This window comes from Moschus berezovskii, chromosome 1 (genome assembly GCF_049115385.1).
Source record: "Moschus berezovskii isolate FMDL1 chromosome 1, NW_MosBer_1.0, whole genome shotgun sequence".
Lineage (NCBI taxonomy): Eukaryota > Metazoa > Chordata > Mammalia > Artiodactyla > Moschidae > Moschus > Moschus berezovskii.
The window spans coordinates 80,378,600-80,392,163 of NC_142460.1; the positions used below are offsets into that span (position 1 = coordinate 80,378,600).

Below are 13,564 nucleotides of genomic sequence, written 5' to 3' on the forward strand. Positions count from 1 at the left end.
ACTTAAAAGCATTCTTCAAATACAGCAAGAACACCAAAACTAAACACAAGAGAAGGACTCTACAGAGGAAAGGGGCCAAAAATAGAAGGGGAAAAAACCCCTAATCTCACCATTTGTTTTGAAAACATCCAAAATGATTAAAACACATTATAAACTAAAACATATGAACTAATCACTTGCCAAGTTTCATTTTTAAATCATAGCCGTTCTCGAGGTTCATAAACTAAAAAAGAGTCTTCAGTGTGAACTTGTGTTTTTCTTTGCTTGGCCCACAGTTGGCCTGAAGCATTTGCTGTGAAGCTGTATGAAGGAAAATGGATCCAGCTGGTCAGGAACACATGGAGTACCTCCACTGGAAGGTAAGCTCCATGAGATCAGGCCTTGGTCTATTCATAGCTGTATCCCTAAAGCACAGGAGAGCACTCGGAAAGCAACAGGGACTCAATAAATGCTGAATGGCCAACTGAATGAATATTCTGGGCCTTAGAAGGAATTCTCCAGCTCTCTTTTCTTACCCAAGCCACATCTTGCTTTAAGCCAGTGGTTTTGGGGCAATTTTTACCCCTCAGGAGATGTTTAGCAACATCTAGGGACACTTTTAGTTGTAAAGCTCTTGGACAGCAAGGAGATCAAAACAGTCAATCCTAAAGGAAATCAACCCTGAATATTCATTGGAAGGACTGATGCTGAAGCTGATGCTCCAATACTTTGGCCACCTGATATGAAGGGCCAACTCATTGGAAAAGACCCTGATGCTGGGAAAAATTGAACGTAGGAGCAGAAGGGGGTGACAGAGGATGAGATAGTTGGGTGGTATCACCAACTCAAAGGACATGAGTTTGAGCAAATTCAAGGTGGTGATGAAGGACAGGGAAGCCTGGCGTGCTACATTCCATGGGGTTGCAAAGAGTTGGACACGATTTAGTGACTGAACAACAAAATCTAGTGGGTAGAGACCAGAGATGCTGCTAAATATTCTACAATGCACAGGATAGCTCTGCACCATTTTTTACTATTGGGCTGTATTTGGGAGTATGGGACTCCATATATTTGGGAGAAGTTGAGTCCTGGAGGCAACAACCTGAAGAGCCTCCTTGCTTCTTCCTCATCCCCTTCATGGTTCAACAGAACTGCCCCACTGGGCCTTTTGGCCCCACTGGATCAATATGCAGTTGTTGGGGAAACCAGCTGAAAAAGATCTGTCTTTACAACAGTGGGGAACAATTTTCACTGTGTATTGGTAATTTCACTGAGGTTATCAAAGAATATAACCTAATTTAAATACATTTAGCTTATTTCAACCAGTTTCTCCATGTCTGATCAGGACCTGCACACCAGTCTAGCTTTATAATAAATAAGATCAGCTTCAAGAATCCACCAAACCCCAAGAGTAATACAGTATAGAGAGACTGGATTGATAGCTTTTTGTCTGCTCTGTTCCTTGCCTTGTGTATTAAAATAGTAGTTGTTTCGGTTTCAGTTGGGAAACTTCCATGGTGCCAGAAGAGTGCATGTGCCGATTTCCCCATGATGGTGGTTGCTCCAGGAATCTTGGTATTGTGGCATGGGTCCCAGTTACCATAGAGACTGCATACACTGACAGTGCAGCATTATGATTGGTGAGGAAGGCATATTTTGCAGAAGCTTTTTGGAGCGATAAAGAGAAGACATGGGAAAGGGAGGCTCCCAATAAAGTGGCACAGCAAAGAGAACTCCCTGATCATCACAGATTCTAGAAATTCGGGACAATAGAGATTGCAACTACTATTACAAAGGCAACATAAACTTCCCTCCCCCCAAGGCTGTGTCAGTCAGGAAAATTTCAAGTATGAGGATAAAGAACTGATGTAAAATATTCTCAAACAAAAGAAGTAAACAAATGAACCTACCAAGGTCTTGAGGTAACAGAAATGATATGGCAAGAAAATATTTTTAAGTGATTCAAGGCAAAGGAAGAAAAAAGGAATCTAAGAGAACAATAAAATCAAAAGTTACATTCCTAAGGATGGCTGATTTATGGAAAGGCTGGCAAACAGTAACTTAAGTTCTGAGTGCCTATGTTTCCTGCCCTGAAAGTGGAAAGGAAAAGAATAAAGATGAGTCCCCTCTCATTTTTAACAGGGGTCTCCGTAAACCTCCCAATGGCTTGACATTATAGCAGATGAATATGATGCATGCCAGTCAAAGAAAATCTGACAAAAACTCTTAGCAAATGCATAAATTAGAGAACATTGCCCACAATGCAAGCTGGCTCATTCCATAGTTTCATAAAATAATGAGAGCTTAAAGTGTACTGACAGTGTGTTTTCATGTACATACTATTTCTCTGTATATATTCTGAGGTATAGAATTTTTACAGAGATCAAGGCATGCGTGCCATGTAAAGGGTCCAAGTGTTGAACTGTAGATATTTTCAAATACGAAAGAAGACTGGAGACAGGATGTGGGTCAGTGTAGGGGATGAATGAGAATGAACTTAGGAGAAAACCAGTCTAGGGAAATGTCAGGTAAGTGATCATAGGTTCTGTGATGTCCAGGTCTATGTCTGGTAATGTTTTATTACATATACTTTAGCATGATATAGCCAGTGGAAACAGTGACAGACTTTATTTTCTTGGACTCCAAAATCACTGCAGATGGTGACTGCAGCCATGAAATTAAAAGATGCTTGGTCCTTGGAAGAAAAGCTATAACAAACCTAGACAGCATATTAAAAGCAGAGACATTACTTTGTCAACAAGTTCCATATAGTCAAAGCTATGGATTTTCCAGTAGTCATACATGGATGTGAGAGCTGGACCATAAAGAAAGCTGAGTGCTGAAGAACTGATGCTTTTGAAGTGTGGTGTTGGAGAAGACTCTTGAGAGTCCTTTGGACTGCAAGGAGATCAAACCAGTCAATCCTAAAGGAAATCAATCCTGAATAGTCACTGGAAAGACTGATGATGAAGCTGAAGCTCCAATACTTTGGCCACCTGATGCGAAGCGCCGACTCATTGGAAAAGACCCTGATGCTGGGAAAGATTGAAGGCAGGAGGAGAAAGGGATGGCAGAGGATGAGATGGTTGGGTGGTATCACCAACTCAATGGACATAAGTTTGAGCATGCTCCAGGACATGGTGAAGGAGAGGGAAGACTGGCCTGCTGCTGTCCATGGGGTTGCAAAGAGTTGGACATGACTGAGCGACTGAACAACAATATAGCCATGGACCACTGGAAATCCTTGTCTCCAAATTTTAATTATCATCAATTTATTAATAACCTCTGAAATCTCTATCTTGAGCCATTAGTTCTCAAATCTATCTACAATTTTGAGCCATTATTTCTCTCCTGACCTCTAGCTCTCTATTTCAAATGACTTATTGGACAATTCCAACTGGATAGCACAGCACGTCTAAAGTTCAGTTACCTTTTCCTTTATAGTTTCCCTCCTTCCTATGCTCCCTATGTGAACAAAGAGCATCAATATTCACCCATATGTCCAAGTCTCATAACTGGGAATCATCACCCCTCAAATAATCACCAGATTTGTAATTCTAATGTAATTTCTTTTAATAATCAAAGAATGTTTTTGTGCATAGAAAGCAATATTTGCAGTTAATTGGGTTTTAAACTATCATGTGTGTATGTGTGTACCCGTCTATATACACATATATTATCCTATTTATTAGTCTAACAATTCCTCTACAAAAAGAAAAATGTTTTCAGGAAGGGTGAGGTTACTAGGAAGAAAATTTGGGACCTCTAACTATTTCAACTATTCAGGGGGTTGGAAGAGTTAGGATCTAATTCAGGAGCACTTTCTGGAATGATTCTTTAGGGTGTCACCAATGAACACACTGAATATTCTTACAGTGACTATGATGATGAGGAGTTTTAAGGCAACATCCTACAAAGGGGATTTTACAACCCGTGTCTTCTGTGTTCAAGTTCTGTGCTGCTTGCTCAGTCATGTCCGATTCTTTGTGATCCCATGGACTGTAGCCCACCAGGCTCCTCTATCCACAGGGATTCTCCAGGCAAGAATACTGGAATGGGTTGCCATTCCCTTCTCCAGGGGAACTTCCCAACCTAGGAATCAAACGGGGGTCTCCTGCATTGCAGGTGGGTTCTTTACCAGCTGAGTTTCCCAGGAGTTCTACTGTTACCTAATTGTTTTATAATAAACTTTCTACTTTGTAGCCTAATAAAGGTAGACAGTATTTTGTTTTCTCCATCAACCAGGTTCCTTGACTCTGGTGACCTTTTACTTTTGATGTTTCTCACATTTCTAGGTGTCTTGTTCCCACTCCACCACTTTAGCTTAGGCCTCCATTACCTGTCATTTGTAATATGGTAATGGTCCACTGTACTATGTTCCCTTCTGTTTCTGAGTCTTTGCACATGTCACTACCCGTGTCCAGAACAGCCATATTCCCTGATAAGCATTTACCAAATGAAAAAAATAACAAATGCTTTAGATGTTGCTGCTTTGGGTACTAAACAGAAATAGTAGCCCACCTAATATTCTGGATAAACCTGCACAAAGTGCTCTTACTCTCAAAATTAATTTTGAAGAACTTGAAAATTTTGCCATGGAGAATTATGGGGGACATGCTACAATATTAAGTTTTGCATCTAATAAAAACACCTGCAACACAGAGAAAGAAGGACTCATTTTTTCTTTTTTCTTCAATTCATCCAGCAAATATTTGTGGAACACCTTTTTTTTACCAGGCACTGTTATAGACACTGGGACTTTCTTAGAGTACAAAACAGACCAAAACTACCCCTCCAAGATACAGTCCCCTGCTATTATGGGCTTATATTCTATGACAAGGGGAAAGAAATATGTAAATAAAGCATTCATCTGAAGGGAATGATTTTTATGATGAAAAATGAAGCAAAGGAAGGGAGTAAGCTTTTATATACGGTTGCTATGAAAGGCTTTCCTTAGAAGTGAAAGTTGAGTAAAGACCTGAAGATAGTGAGCAAACAAGACTTACCTGGGAAAAGCACTGCAAGCGATGAGAAAAGTAAGTGCAAAGGGCTCTGCAGTGAGACATTCATGGTGGGTGAGGGAGGCAAGCAGGTCAATGAAGCTTTGGAGGTCAGCGAGGGCTCAAGTGCTAAATGAGGACACAAATTAACAGAGGAAACTGATTCTGCAGGCCTTGTGGACTATTGTATAGGCTTTTGTTTTTCCCCCTCTGGATGGATGGGGAGCCATTAGAGACTTTGTTGAGAAGAGGAGACATGTGGTCTGACTTACATTACATGCATTACAAAGTATCCCTCTGGCTACTATTTTGAGAACAAACTGTCTGTGGCAAGTCCAGAAACAGAAAAGGTAAAGATAGGAGGCTACTGCAGTAATCCATGTAAGAGATGATAATAGCTCGAGTTAGGATAGTAGTGGTGGTCAGGATGAGAAAGTGGTAAGATTTTGGATGTATTTTGAAAGTAGCTTTGCAGAATTTGTTAGTAGGTTGGATTTGTGAAATAAATAAAAGACTGTGAGAGAAAAAATTTTTGACTTGAACAACACTAAGGATGGAGATCTATTTACTGGGCTGGGAAAGAATGCCTATTTGTTAGGTAAAATAAAAGAATTCCATCTGAGTATTTTATGTTTGTGGTGCTCATTAGACTTCCAGTGGAGATTTTGAGTAAGCAGTTGAATATGTGAGCCTAGAAGTCACATATTCTAGCCCAGGGTAAAGGCCTGGACTAGAGATACAAGCTTAAGCTGTGAGCTTGGGTATGAATGTTAAGGAAGTGAACAGAGATTAAAAAAGAGGTTCAAGGACTGAGCCATGTGACCCTCCATGCTGGGAAATGAAAATATATCAGTCAAGAAGAGTGAGAAGAAATGGCCTGTGAGGTAGGAAAAAAATCAGATGAGCTTGAAGGACTGAAAACGAAGTGAAGAATGTGTTTTGATGGAGAAATCTGTGAAAACAATGCTGAGAGGTCAGGGAAGCCTGTGAATTGGTTGATGGAGTTAGAACCATGGAGGTCACTTATAATCTTAGTGTGAACTATTTTACCACATTGGTGGGTGCAAAGGTAATCAGAGAGGGCTCAAGAGAGAATTGGAGAATAGGACTGGAGAGTGTTCAAAGTGAGTATCATGACATTTCTTGAGAAGTTTTGCTGAAATGGGAATCAAAGAAATAGGAGAGTAGCTATAGTGAGTGTGTGTCGGAAGAGAGTAATTTTTAGGGGGAGAGAAATGACAGCATTTTGTGTGCTTATAGGAAAGATTTGGTAGATAGGGAAAACAGATCAAGGAAGAAAAAGGGGGGAGCTTTTACAAGAGCAGTGTAGATGAGTGTGTGAAAGAGCGCAGGGTCTCACGCACACAGAAGGGTAGGTTGAACAGGAGCGGGCAGAGTTTCTTCCCAGTTACGGAGAGAAACCAGGGTATGTGGGCACGGATGCAGATGGGAGGGTAGGTGTGATGGGAGTGAATGTGCAAGTTCATTTTTGAGTGCTTCTATTTTCTCAGTGGAGTAGGAAGGAAGGTCATAAGTTGAGATTAAGGATGGGGAAGGAAGTGTTGAAGGAAGTTTGAGAGAGGGAAAGATGAGAAATATTCATACAGCAACACGGGGAAGGGAATGGATGGGGAAGTGTGATGTAATGGCAGGGCAGCACTAAGAGCCTCTCTGAGCAGTTAGAGTTTATAGGGAGAGTCAGGTGACCTGTGTGTTTTTCTCCAGCCACATTCAGCTAGCCTGTAGACCTGGAATAGATGGGGAGTTGCAAATGAGACTTGCCAGTTGAGGACAGTGAAGCAAGAGATGATCAAGGGGACTAAGGATGTATGCAAAGACATGATTAGAATCGTTGTCCATGAAATCTAGTTATACAAGGAAGGGGTAATATGAGGGCCTCGGGGTAGAATCAATGTATTGGAGGCACTAGGAGGCTTCAGGGATTGCTGTAACAGAGGGGACAGTGGGACTGGGTTAAGAGAATATTAGGTGGTTGGTTGGAGAGTGGGATGCTTGAAATTGAGATTATGAAAAATTTGTAATTATTAGTAAATAAAAGGTCAAAAGTATAACCATGGGAGTGAGTAACTCTGGTGGGGAAGAGGACAGATCACGAGAGAATTAAGGGACTGAGAGGTAAACTATCAGAAAGATTATATATTTAGACACTGAAACGACCTTGTATGGTGATGCGGTAGAAATGAAAAGAGAGTTAGTGAGCCAGTAGCTAAAATCGTCAAGAAACTGGAGGTGGCAGCCAGAGATGTGGTGGATCACTGCAGGGGACAGAAAACTTTCCTACCCCTCCTCAGCTTCCCCCCTCTCTCACTATCTTCACAGCTTAAATGACTGGCATTAGCAAACTTTTAATTTCCCAGACTAGCTAGCTGTAAGTAACCCATGACTTCCCTTTGTTCTTTCTATTTAAATTATTCCTAAGTCTGAAGAATTTCTGCTTTTAAATATTTACTCTTCTTTCTCCCCATTTTGGGCCATCAGTACTCTTGCCAGTCACTCTTCTCTATGACTCAGTTTAATGTTCTTTATGGTCCTAAGCACTGTCAGAAATTATCTTGTTCAGTTTGTTTGCTTTTTGTTGCAGGGAGATTCTATTTTCCATCATGAGAATGTAAGCTCTGGAAGGGGAAAAGCCTTGACTGTTTTGTGTTTGAAACATAATATCCTCTGCAATAAATAACCCTAGCATGAATTAATGAATGGCCCCCTGTTACAAGCTGATGAATCCTAATTTCCTCAGTTTCACACACTGGCATTACTTTACTTACTACCTCTTTCTACTTCCTCTCCTGCTCAAACCATCCATTTCACTCAGATAAGGGCATTATACTGCTCCCCCTGAACATTTTGTTAATTTCTATCCTGGTGATTTCATCATATTTCTCCCCTGTTTTTAATGTCAGTCCCCCACACACCAGTTCTTCAAGGCTCAGCTTGGGTTTCTCCTCCTGGATGGCTTTTGCATGATTACTCTGAGACCTGCTGATTTCTCCCTTCTCGAAAAACCTGCTATGCTTAATAACATCAGCTGCCTTATATTTTGTAGTTGTTTAAGGAGTGTTCATCTTCTCTTTTCAGTTTGAATATAGGTTTATTTTTGGCTCAGGGATCCTGACTTATATCTATGGTATACTCCATAATAATTAACATAACATAGGACAGGTAATGAATGTTCTGCAAAATACCACGGCTTCATGGAATAGTTTCATTGACTTCTGTTATCCTCAACAATCTGACAAACTTGACTCCTTTCCCATTTTTCATTGTGCTTTTTGCTAAATCTTAGTATTCTTTCTGCTGTACCAATATTGTCTTCAGTACCATGCCCTCCTGTCTGAAGCAGAGTTCTACACCCTTGCATTGCAATTTTCATAACTAAATCATTGGCTTTGCCATTATTGTTGCTGGAGTTTCTTGGCAATTTTAGTATGTTCAGGACACAGCTGCCAAGATCATCTTTCTTCTTGGTTGATTTGATTCTTTAAAAAGAAATCCTTGCAGTTCTTTTTCATCACACTTTATGTATCCCCTTGGAATTTACTTTTCCTTGGCTCCATCCTTGGCCTGGGTCTTCTCTAGTTTCTCTAGGTTCAGTCCCTGCTTCTTGCTAGATTTGCCCTTTGTCTCATTTAAAGGAATTGGTTTTCACACCTTCTTTCAGACCACCCTGTATATTTAGAATAGTTTCTCAAATAATATAAAATTTATAATATTTATGAATAAGTGACACAATGCCAAGATATTCTGTCTCTTCTTTCAAATAACATCTGAAGATGCACCTGTACCACTGAGTTCTATATTTAAGATATTGAATAAGTATCATTCATCCATCTGCTTTCATTCTGTCTTGCATTTTTCAAGACCTGTTTAAGAGTTGTATTGTGAGGTCTTTGGGGCTGTGGATTGTCTGGCATATAGTTCACAAACTGGCCTTTGCTCTGTGTATTCATATTTCTTGACAAATAATAAATAATAATAATAGCCCATTGTGCTTTTTTACATTCCATGCATAAGTCCCTGGAAAAAGGAAAACTAATAACCAGGGATTATAATAGAAACACTGAAACAAAACTAACCTCTTACTAGGTTTTGCTACAGTAACATAGACTTCTAGGCCCATATTCTAATAAATAATTACCTACTTAAGTCATTTGTAAATCGTTCCTTTGCCAACATTGTGTATCATATCAAATGCCTGTGTGGCTTTTAGGACAGGGAAAAACAACTAGAACATTACAGCTATGTGGGGGATCAGAGCAAAAGCAGCAAAATAAGAGGTTTACTCTGTTGGGTGCACAGTTTGTAAGAATTAGTCTCACAAGCAGAACTACTTGACAGAATACATGCCTGCTCTCCAGTTCCCTCCTCCCCCTCCCTTTCTCTCCGCCACTCCAGACCTCTTCTCAATAACGGAAGACTTTCTTTTTCTTCTTTTTCCATTTTTTTTTTTTTTTAAATCCAGGTGGGAAGTGTGTATCATTTTATATGAAAAATCTGCTTTTCCTGTGAGTATAACAAATGTTCTGTTTGAAGCTGCTCTATGAAAACGGCTGTATGTCTAACGGAGAAGGGGACTGTGGTCATGGCGGAGTGTCTCCATATTTATACACAGATGAGCCACATTCAAACTCGTTTTCAAATGAAGACAAAAATGTTACCGTTGCCTTGTTACTGCAGTGGCCACTAGATGGCAGGTCCAAAAATCTGAGTGGAACCTCAGAGGAGGGCAATTCTTAACACGGGAAGTAAAATAATTCTGGTACTCAAGCACTGGTTTAACAATAAGCCTCTGCTGTTCACCAAAACATTGGGTGGACAAGCAATATCCATGTGATTTCACAGAGCTGCAGTGAGAAGGAAGCCCTTTGATATCTAGGTGTGTAGAGCATTGTCTACACACAATCCAGATACATCTAGATTTTTAGACTTCTATTAACAGACTTTCTCAGACCTGGTTTCTATAAATGTTTAGTTGTATTTCATTTATCTTATGGTCCTGGAACTACCTTGCCATAATCTCAGGGGGTATAAAATGTAGTTGTTTAATCTGCCTCTGTAAGAACACAGAGAAAAAATACTGTCAAACAGGCTAGGAGATATATATATATATGTGTGTGTGTGTGTGTGTACATATATGCATACATACATATATACATACATACATATATACATACATAAAACTGCACTCTGTATCACTTAGCAAAACCAGTATTTACCAGTAATTCCAATTTAGAATTTTATATATCTGTTTATATGTCTATCTATATCTATTTTGTATACTAGAGGCTGACCTTATATTCATGTAAATTGTTTTAGAAAAGAGAATGAAAGACATTATTTAATAGGAATAACAAGTAATCCCCATGATTGAAACACATATGGGTAATGAGTAAATTTAGAAAATTTCTTTGTTGTACCCAGTTCTGTTTCCATTTTCCTAGACTAAGATGGAAGACTTATAAGAGTGGATCTTATGAGGCTACGAAAGAAGTCATTCTTAAGCCAGTTATTCTGAAGGTAGACTGCATCTCTCTCTTCAGGATTTTTTTCTTTTTTGGTTACTAGATTATCCTGACATAAGTGGTTTGACTACATGGACATTGAGCACTTTTCTTTACCTTTTAATTAAAGAACTGACCTTATGATTTTTAAAAGTAAAGAATCACAAGCTCTGAGATAATTTATCCTTCCCACTTGAGAAAATATGTTCTAAAGTCAAATTTATGTTTGTACAAAAGCTGTGACATGCATTTTGATATACATTTAAGCATCCTTGCCAATTAAAATTCTGTAACAATGAAAGCAACATAAACTCAATTATAGCCATACAACTCTCTCATCACTCACCTTTTGTTCCCTCTTTCTTGTAAAATTTAGGTAAAAGAATAATAGTAAACACGTTGATTTCATCTACCGTTGCTCCGTATCTTTGGACAGTTAAATGTCTACATGAGACATGAGAAGAGGTCATATACACTGGTCTTCAGAATAGGAAACAAGTTGCTTTTTTTTTTTTCCATAAGGAATAAATATGGACTGTCCTGATTAGCAAGAAGAGATTTTACATCAGCACTAGCTGACTTCCTTTCATTTGGCAGTAGAATTTAAAATACGATGACAGAAACAATTTATGATGAAGTTCCATGGTTATTTCTACATAATTGTGGTGAATGGAATTTAACCTCCTCTTCTCCTCCCACCAAAAATGCTAAAACTTGTGCCTGCCTCACAGAAAAAGCACTGGAATGGAAGCTGAAGCCTGGGCTCTACCCTGATTTTGAGGGTATTTCACAGGGTGAGAGCCAGAGGGTATGGCCTCCCTCTGGGCTCCTCTTCCTCACCTCTGAGGCTTTAAGGAGAAGGTCTGGGATCCTTCTCTGCTTTAACAGTCAATATCCAGAGAAGTGAATTACCACGCATCCCAGATTTTCTTTTTCCTCAGAAATAGACGAATTTTCTCAGATGAGAGAACAATGCTGTTAAGGACTTTGTACTGAAAGCGAACACGTCCCAATCAGCAAAGTGGATCTGACTCACAGAAGGGAAGCCAGAATTCACTCTTTCTTTCTCCATTCTGCATCACTCTTCCACGGACTCCCCCGTGGTCCATAAATCTAAGTCCTGCCCCAGAGGCCCTTCTTGGTGGTCCCTGGTTGATTATTCCCCAAACCCTTTACTTTTCCTCTTGGACATTGAGCCAGACTCTGTTTCCCAGCCCTCTCTGCAGACAGTCCCGGCCTTGTGACCACATTCTGGCCAGTGGGATATCAGCAGAAGTGACATGCACTGCTCCAGAGCTCACCCGTAAGAGTTCCTTTGCAATTATTGCTTTCTTCTATCAGCAGTCTCTGGCTGGATGTCACCTGAAGGTGACCTTGGAAGCTATGTGCTGAAGATGACAAAGCTTTGGCCAACCTGGATCCCTGACCAATCTTTACATGAGCAACAGATGAAATTTTGCATTAGGCCTCTGAGACATGGAGGTTTAAGTAAATAGTATAAAAAATAATATTATCTTAATTAAGAAGCCCTCTGCAATACTTTGGCCACCTCATGCGACAAGTTGACTCACTGGAAAAGACTCTGATGCTGAGAAAGGTTGGGGGCGGGAGGAGAAGGGGACGACAGAGAATGAGATGGCTGGATGGCATCACCGACTCTGTGGACATGAGTTTGAGTGAACTCCGGGAGTTGGTGATGGACAGGGAGGCCTGGCGTGCTGTGATTCATGGGGTCGCAGAGAGTCGGACACGACTGAGCGACTGAACTGAACTGAACTGAAGAAGCCCTCTAAACCAGAGATTTGCTCTCCCTCCAAGACATTTTATTTATGTCTCAGTGACCAGGTTTTCACATTGAAGTGGATTCCTTATTGATATGTAAGATCTTTGAGGACAATACATATTTTATTCATATTCTCATCCTCCACAGAACTCTAGCCAGCTGAATAAGTGCTGAATAGAACATGGATAGTTTGGAAATTGTAGAATGTAGTAAAAGAAGTATTGATTAAAAAAAAAAATCCTAGCTTTTTTCTTGTCCTATTTAGGCAGAAGGTAGGAATGATGAGTTTTCTTCAGAGTGGTAATGCTATATTGTGACCACCATGTATGTGGAGCTGTGTGCTTAGTCATGGAGCCTTTTAATATATTTTATGTATAGCTTTCCTAATAACCATGCTCCAAAAATTAAGTGTAAATGAAATATTTTGAAAAATTAAAAAATACAAAAGCAGGAGACAAGTGGAAAGATGCATTGAGAAATGTGAGAAACAAAGGATTATTGTCTGGCCCATCATTACCTGGGTCTTCTGCTAGCCCTCAGGAGGTCACAGCTGCACACTGTTTCCTCAGATAAATCACCGTGCTTCTGGTACCTTGCTTTCAGCGTTAGTACTGACCTCTTTGGAGCCAAATTCCTTAGACATTTTCTGTTCTATTTTTAGTTGGTCTCACCAGAGCCCCTCCCTGAAACACTTCACCCTTGGTTTCCTCAATACTGGCCAGATTTCCTCATTCTCTGTCTCTGACTGTCCTCTTTCATCTTTTCTTTGGCTCTCTTTCTTATCCACTCTTTAAGTATTAGAATTTCCTAGTTTTCTGCTCTGGGTTTTTCCCTCACAGCCTGTGCTTGAGTCATGGCACTCAGTCTTATGGTTTCACCGACCACTTCCTCACAGATAACTCCTCAATATATCTGGCCTAGCACTCACTTTCTCTAGAGCTTCAGACCTGTATTGTCTATGGTCTCTTTGACACTTTAAGACAATCTAAACATCTTGTAGCAAACTTGAATATGGCAAGTCCCAAAGCAAAAGCATGACTTGCCCTTTCCTGGCAAACCTCTCCCTCCTTCTCTGCTCCCTCTCTTGGTAGATGACACTGAGTTAGACACATGAAACTCTCCTTACTCTTCTCTGTCCCTGATCTAAATTAGCCAATTAAATTCTAAATCTTCAAGTTTCTTTACAGTCGTTTTGAGATTTTTACCTGTTTGAGGACTAGAGAAGTAAAGGCAGATTAAAAATAGGACTTCTTTTAAGTCAATGTTGGGACCTACCGCTATGA

At 40.0% G+C, this 13,564-nt stretch overlaps 1 protein-coding gene across 23 annotated transcripts in view; it reads right to left on the bottom strand.

Moving 5' to 3' along the window:
- Window positions 1-13,564, bottom strand: part of ZBTB20 (zinc finger and BTB domain containing 20) — an 891,891-nt gene that overhangs the window by 222,409 nt on the left and 655,918 nt on the right. The window lies entirely within an intron of this gene.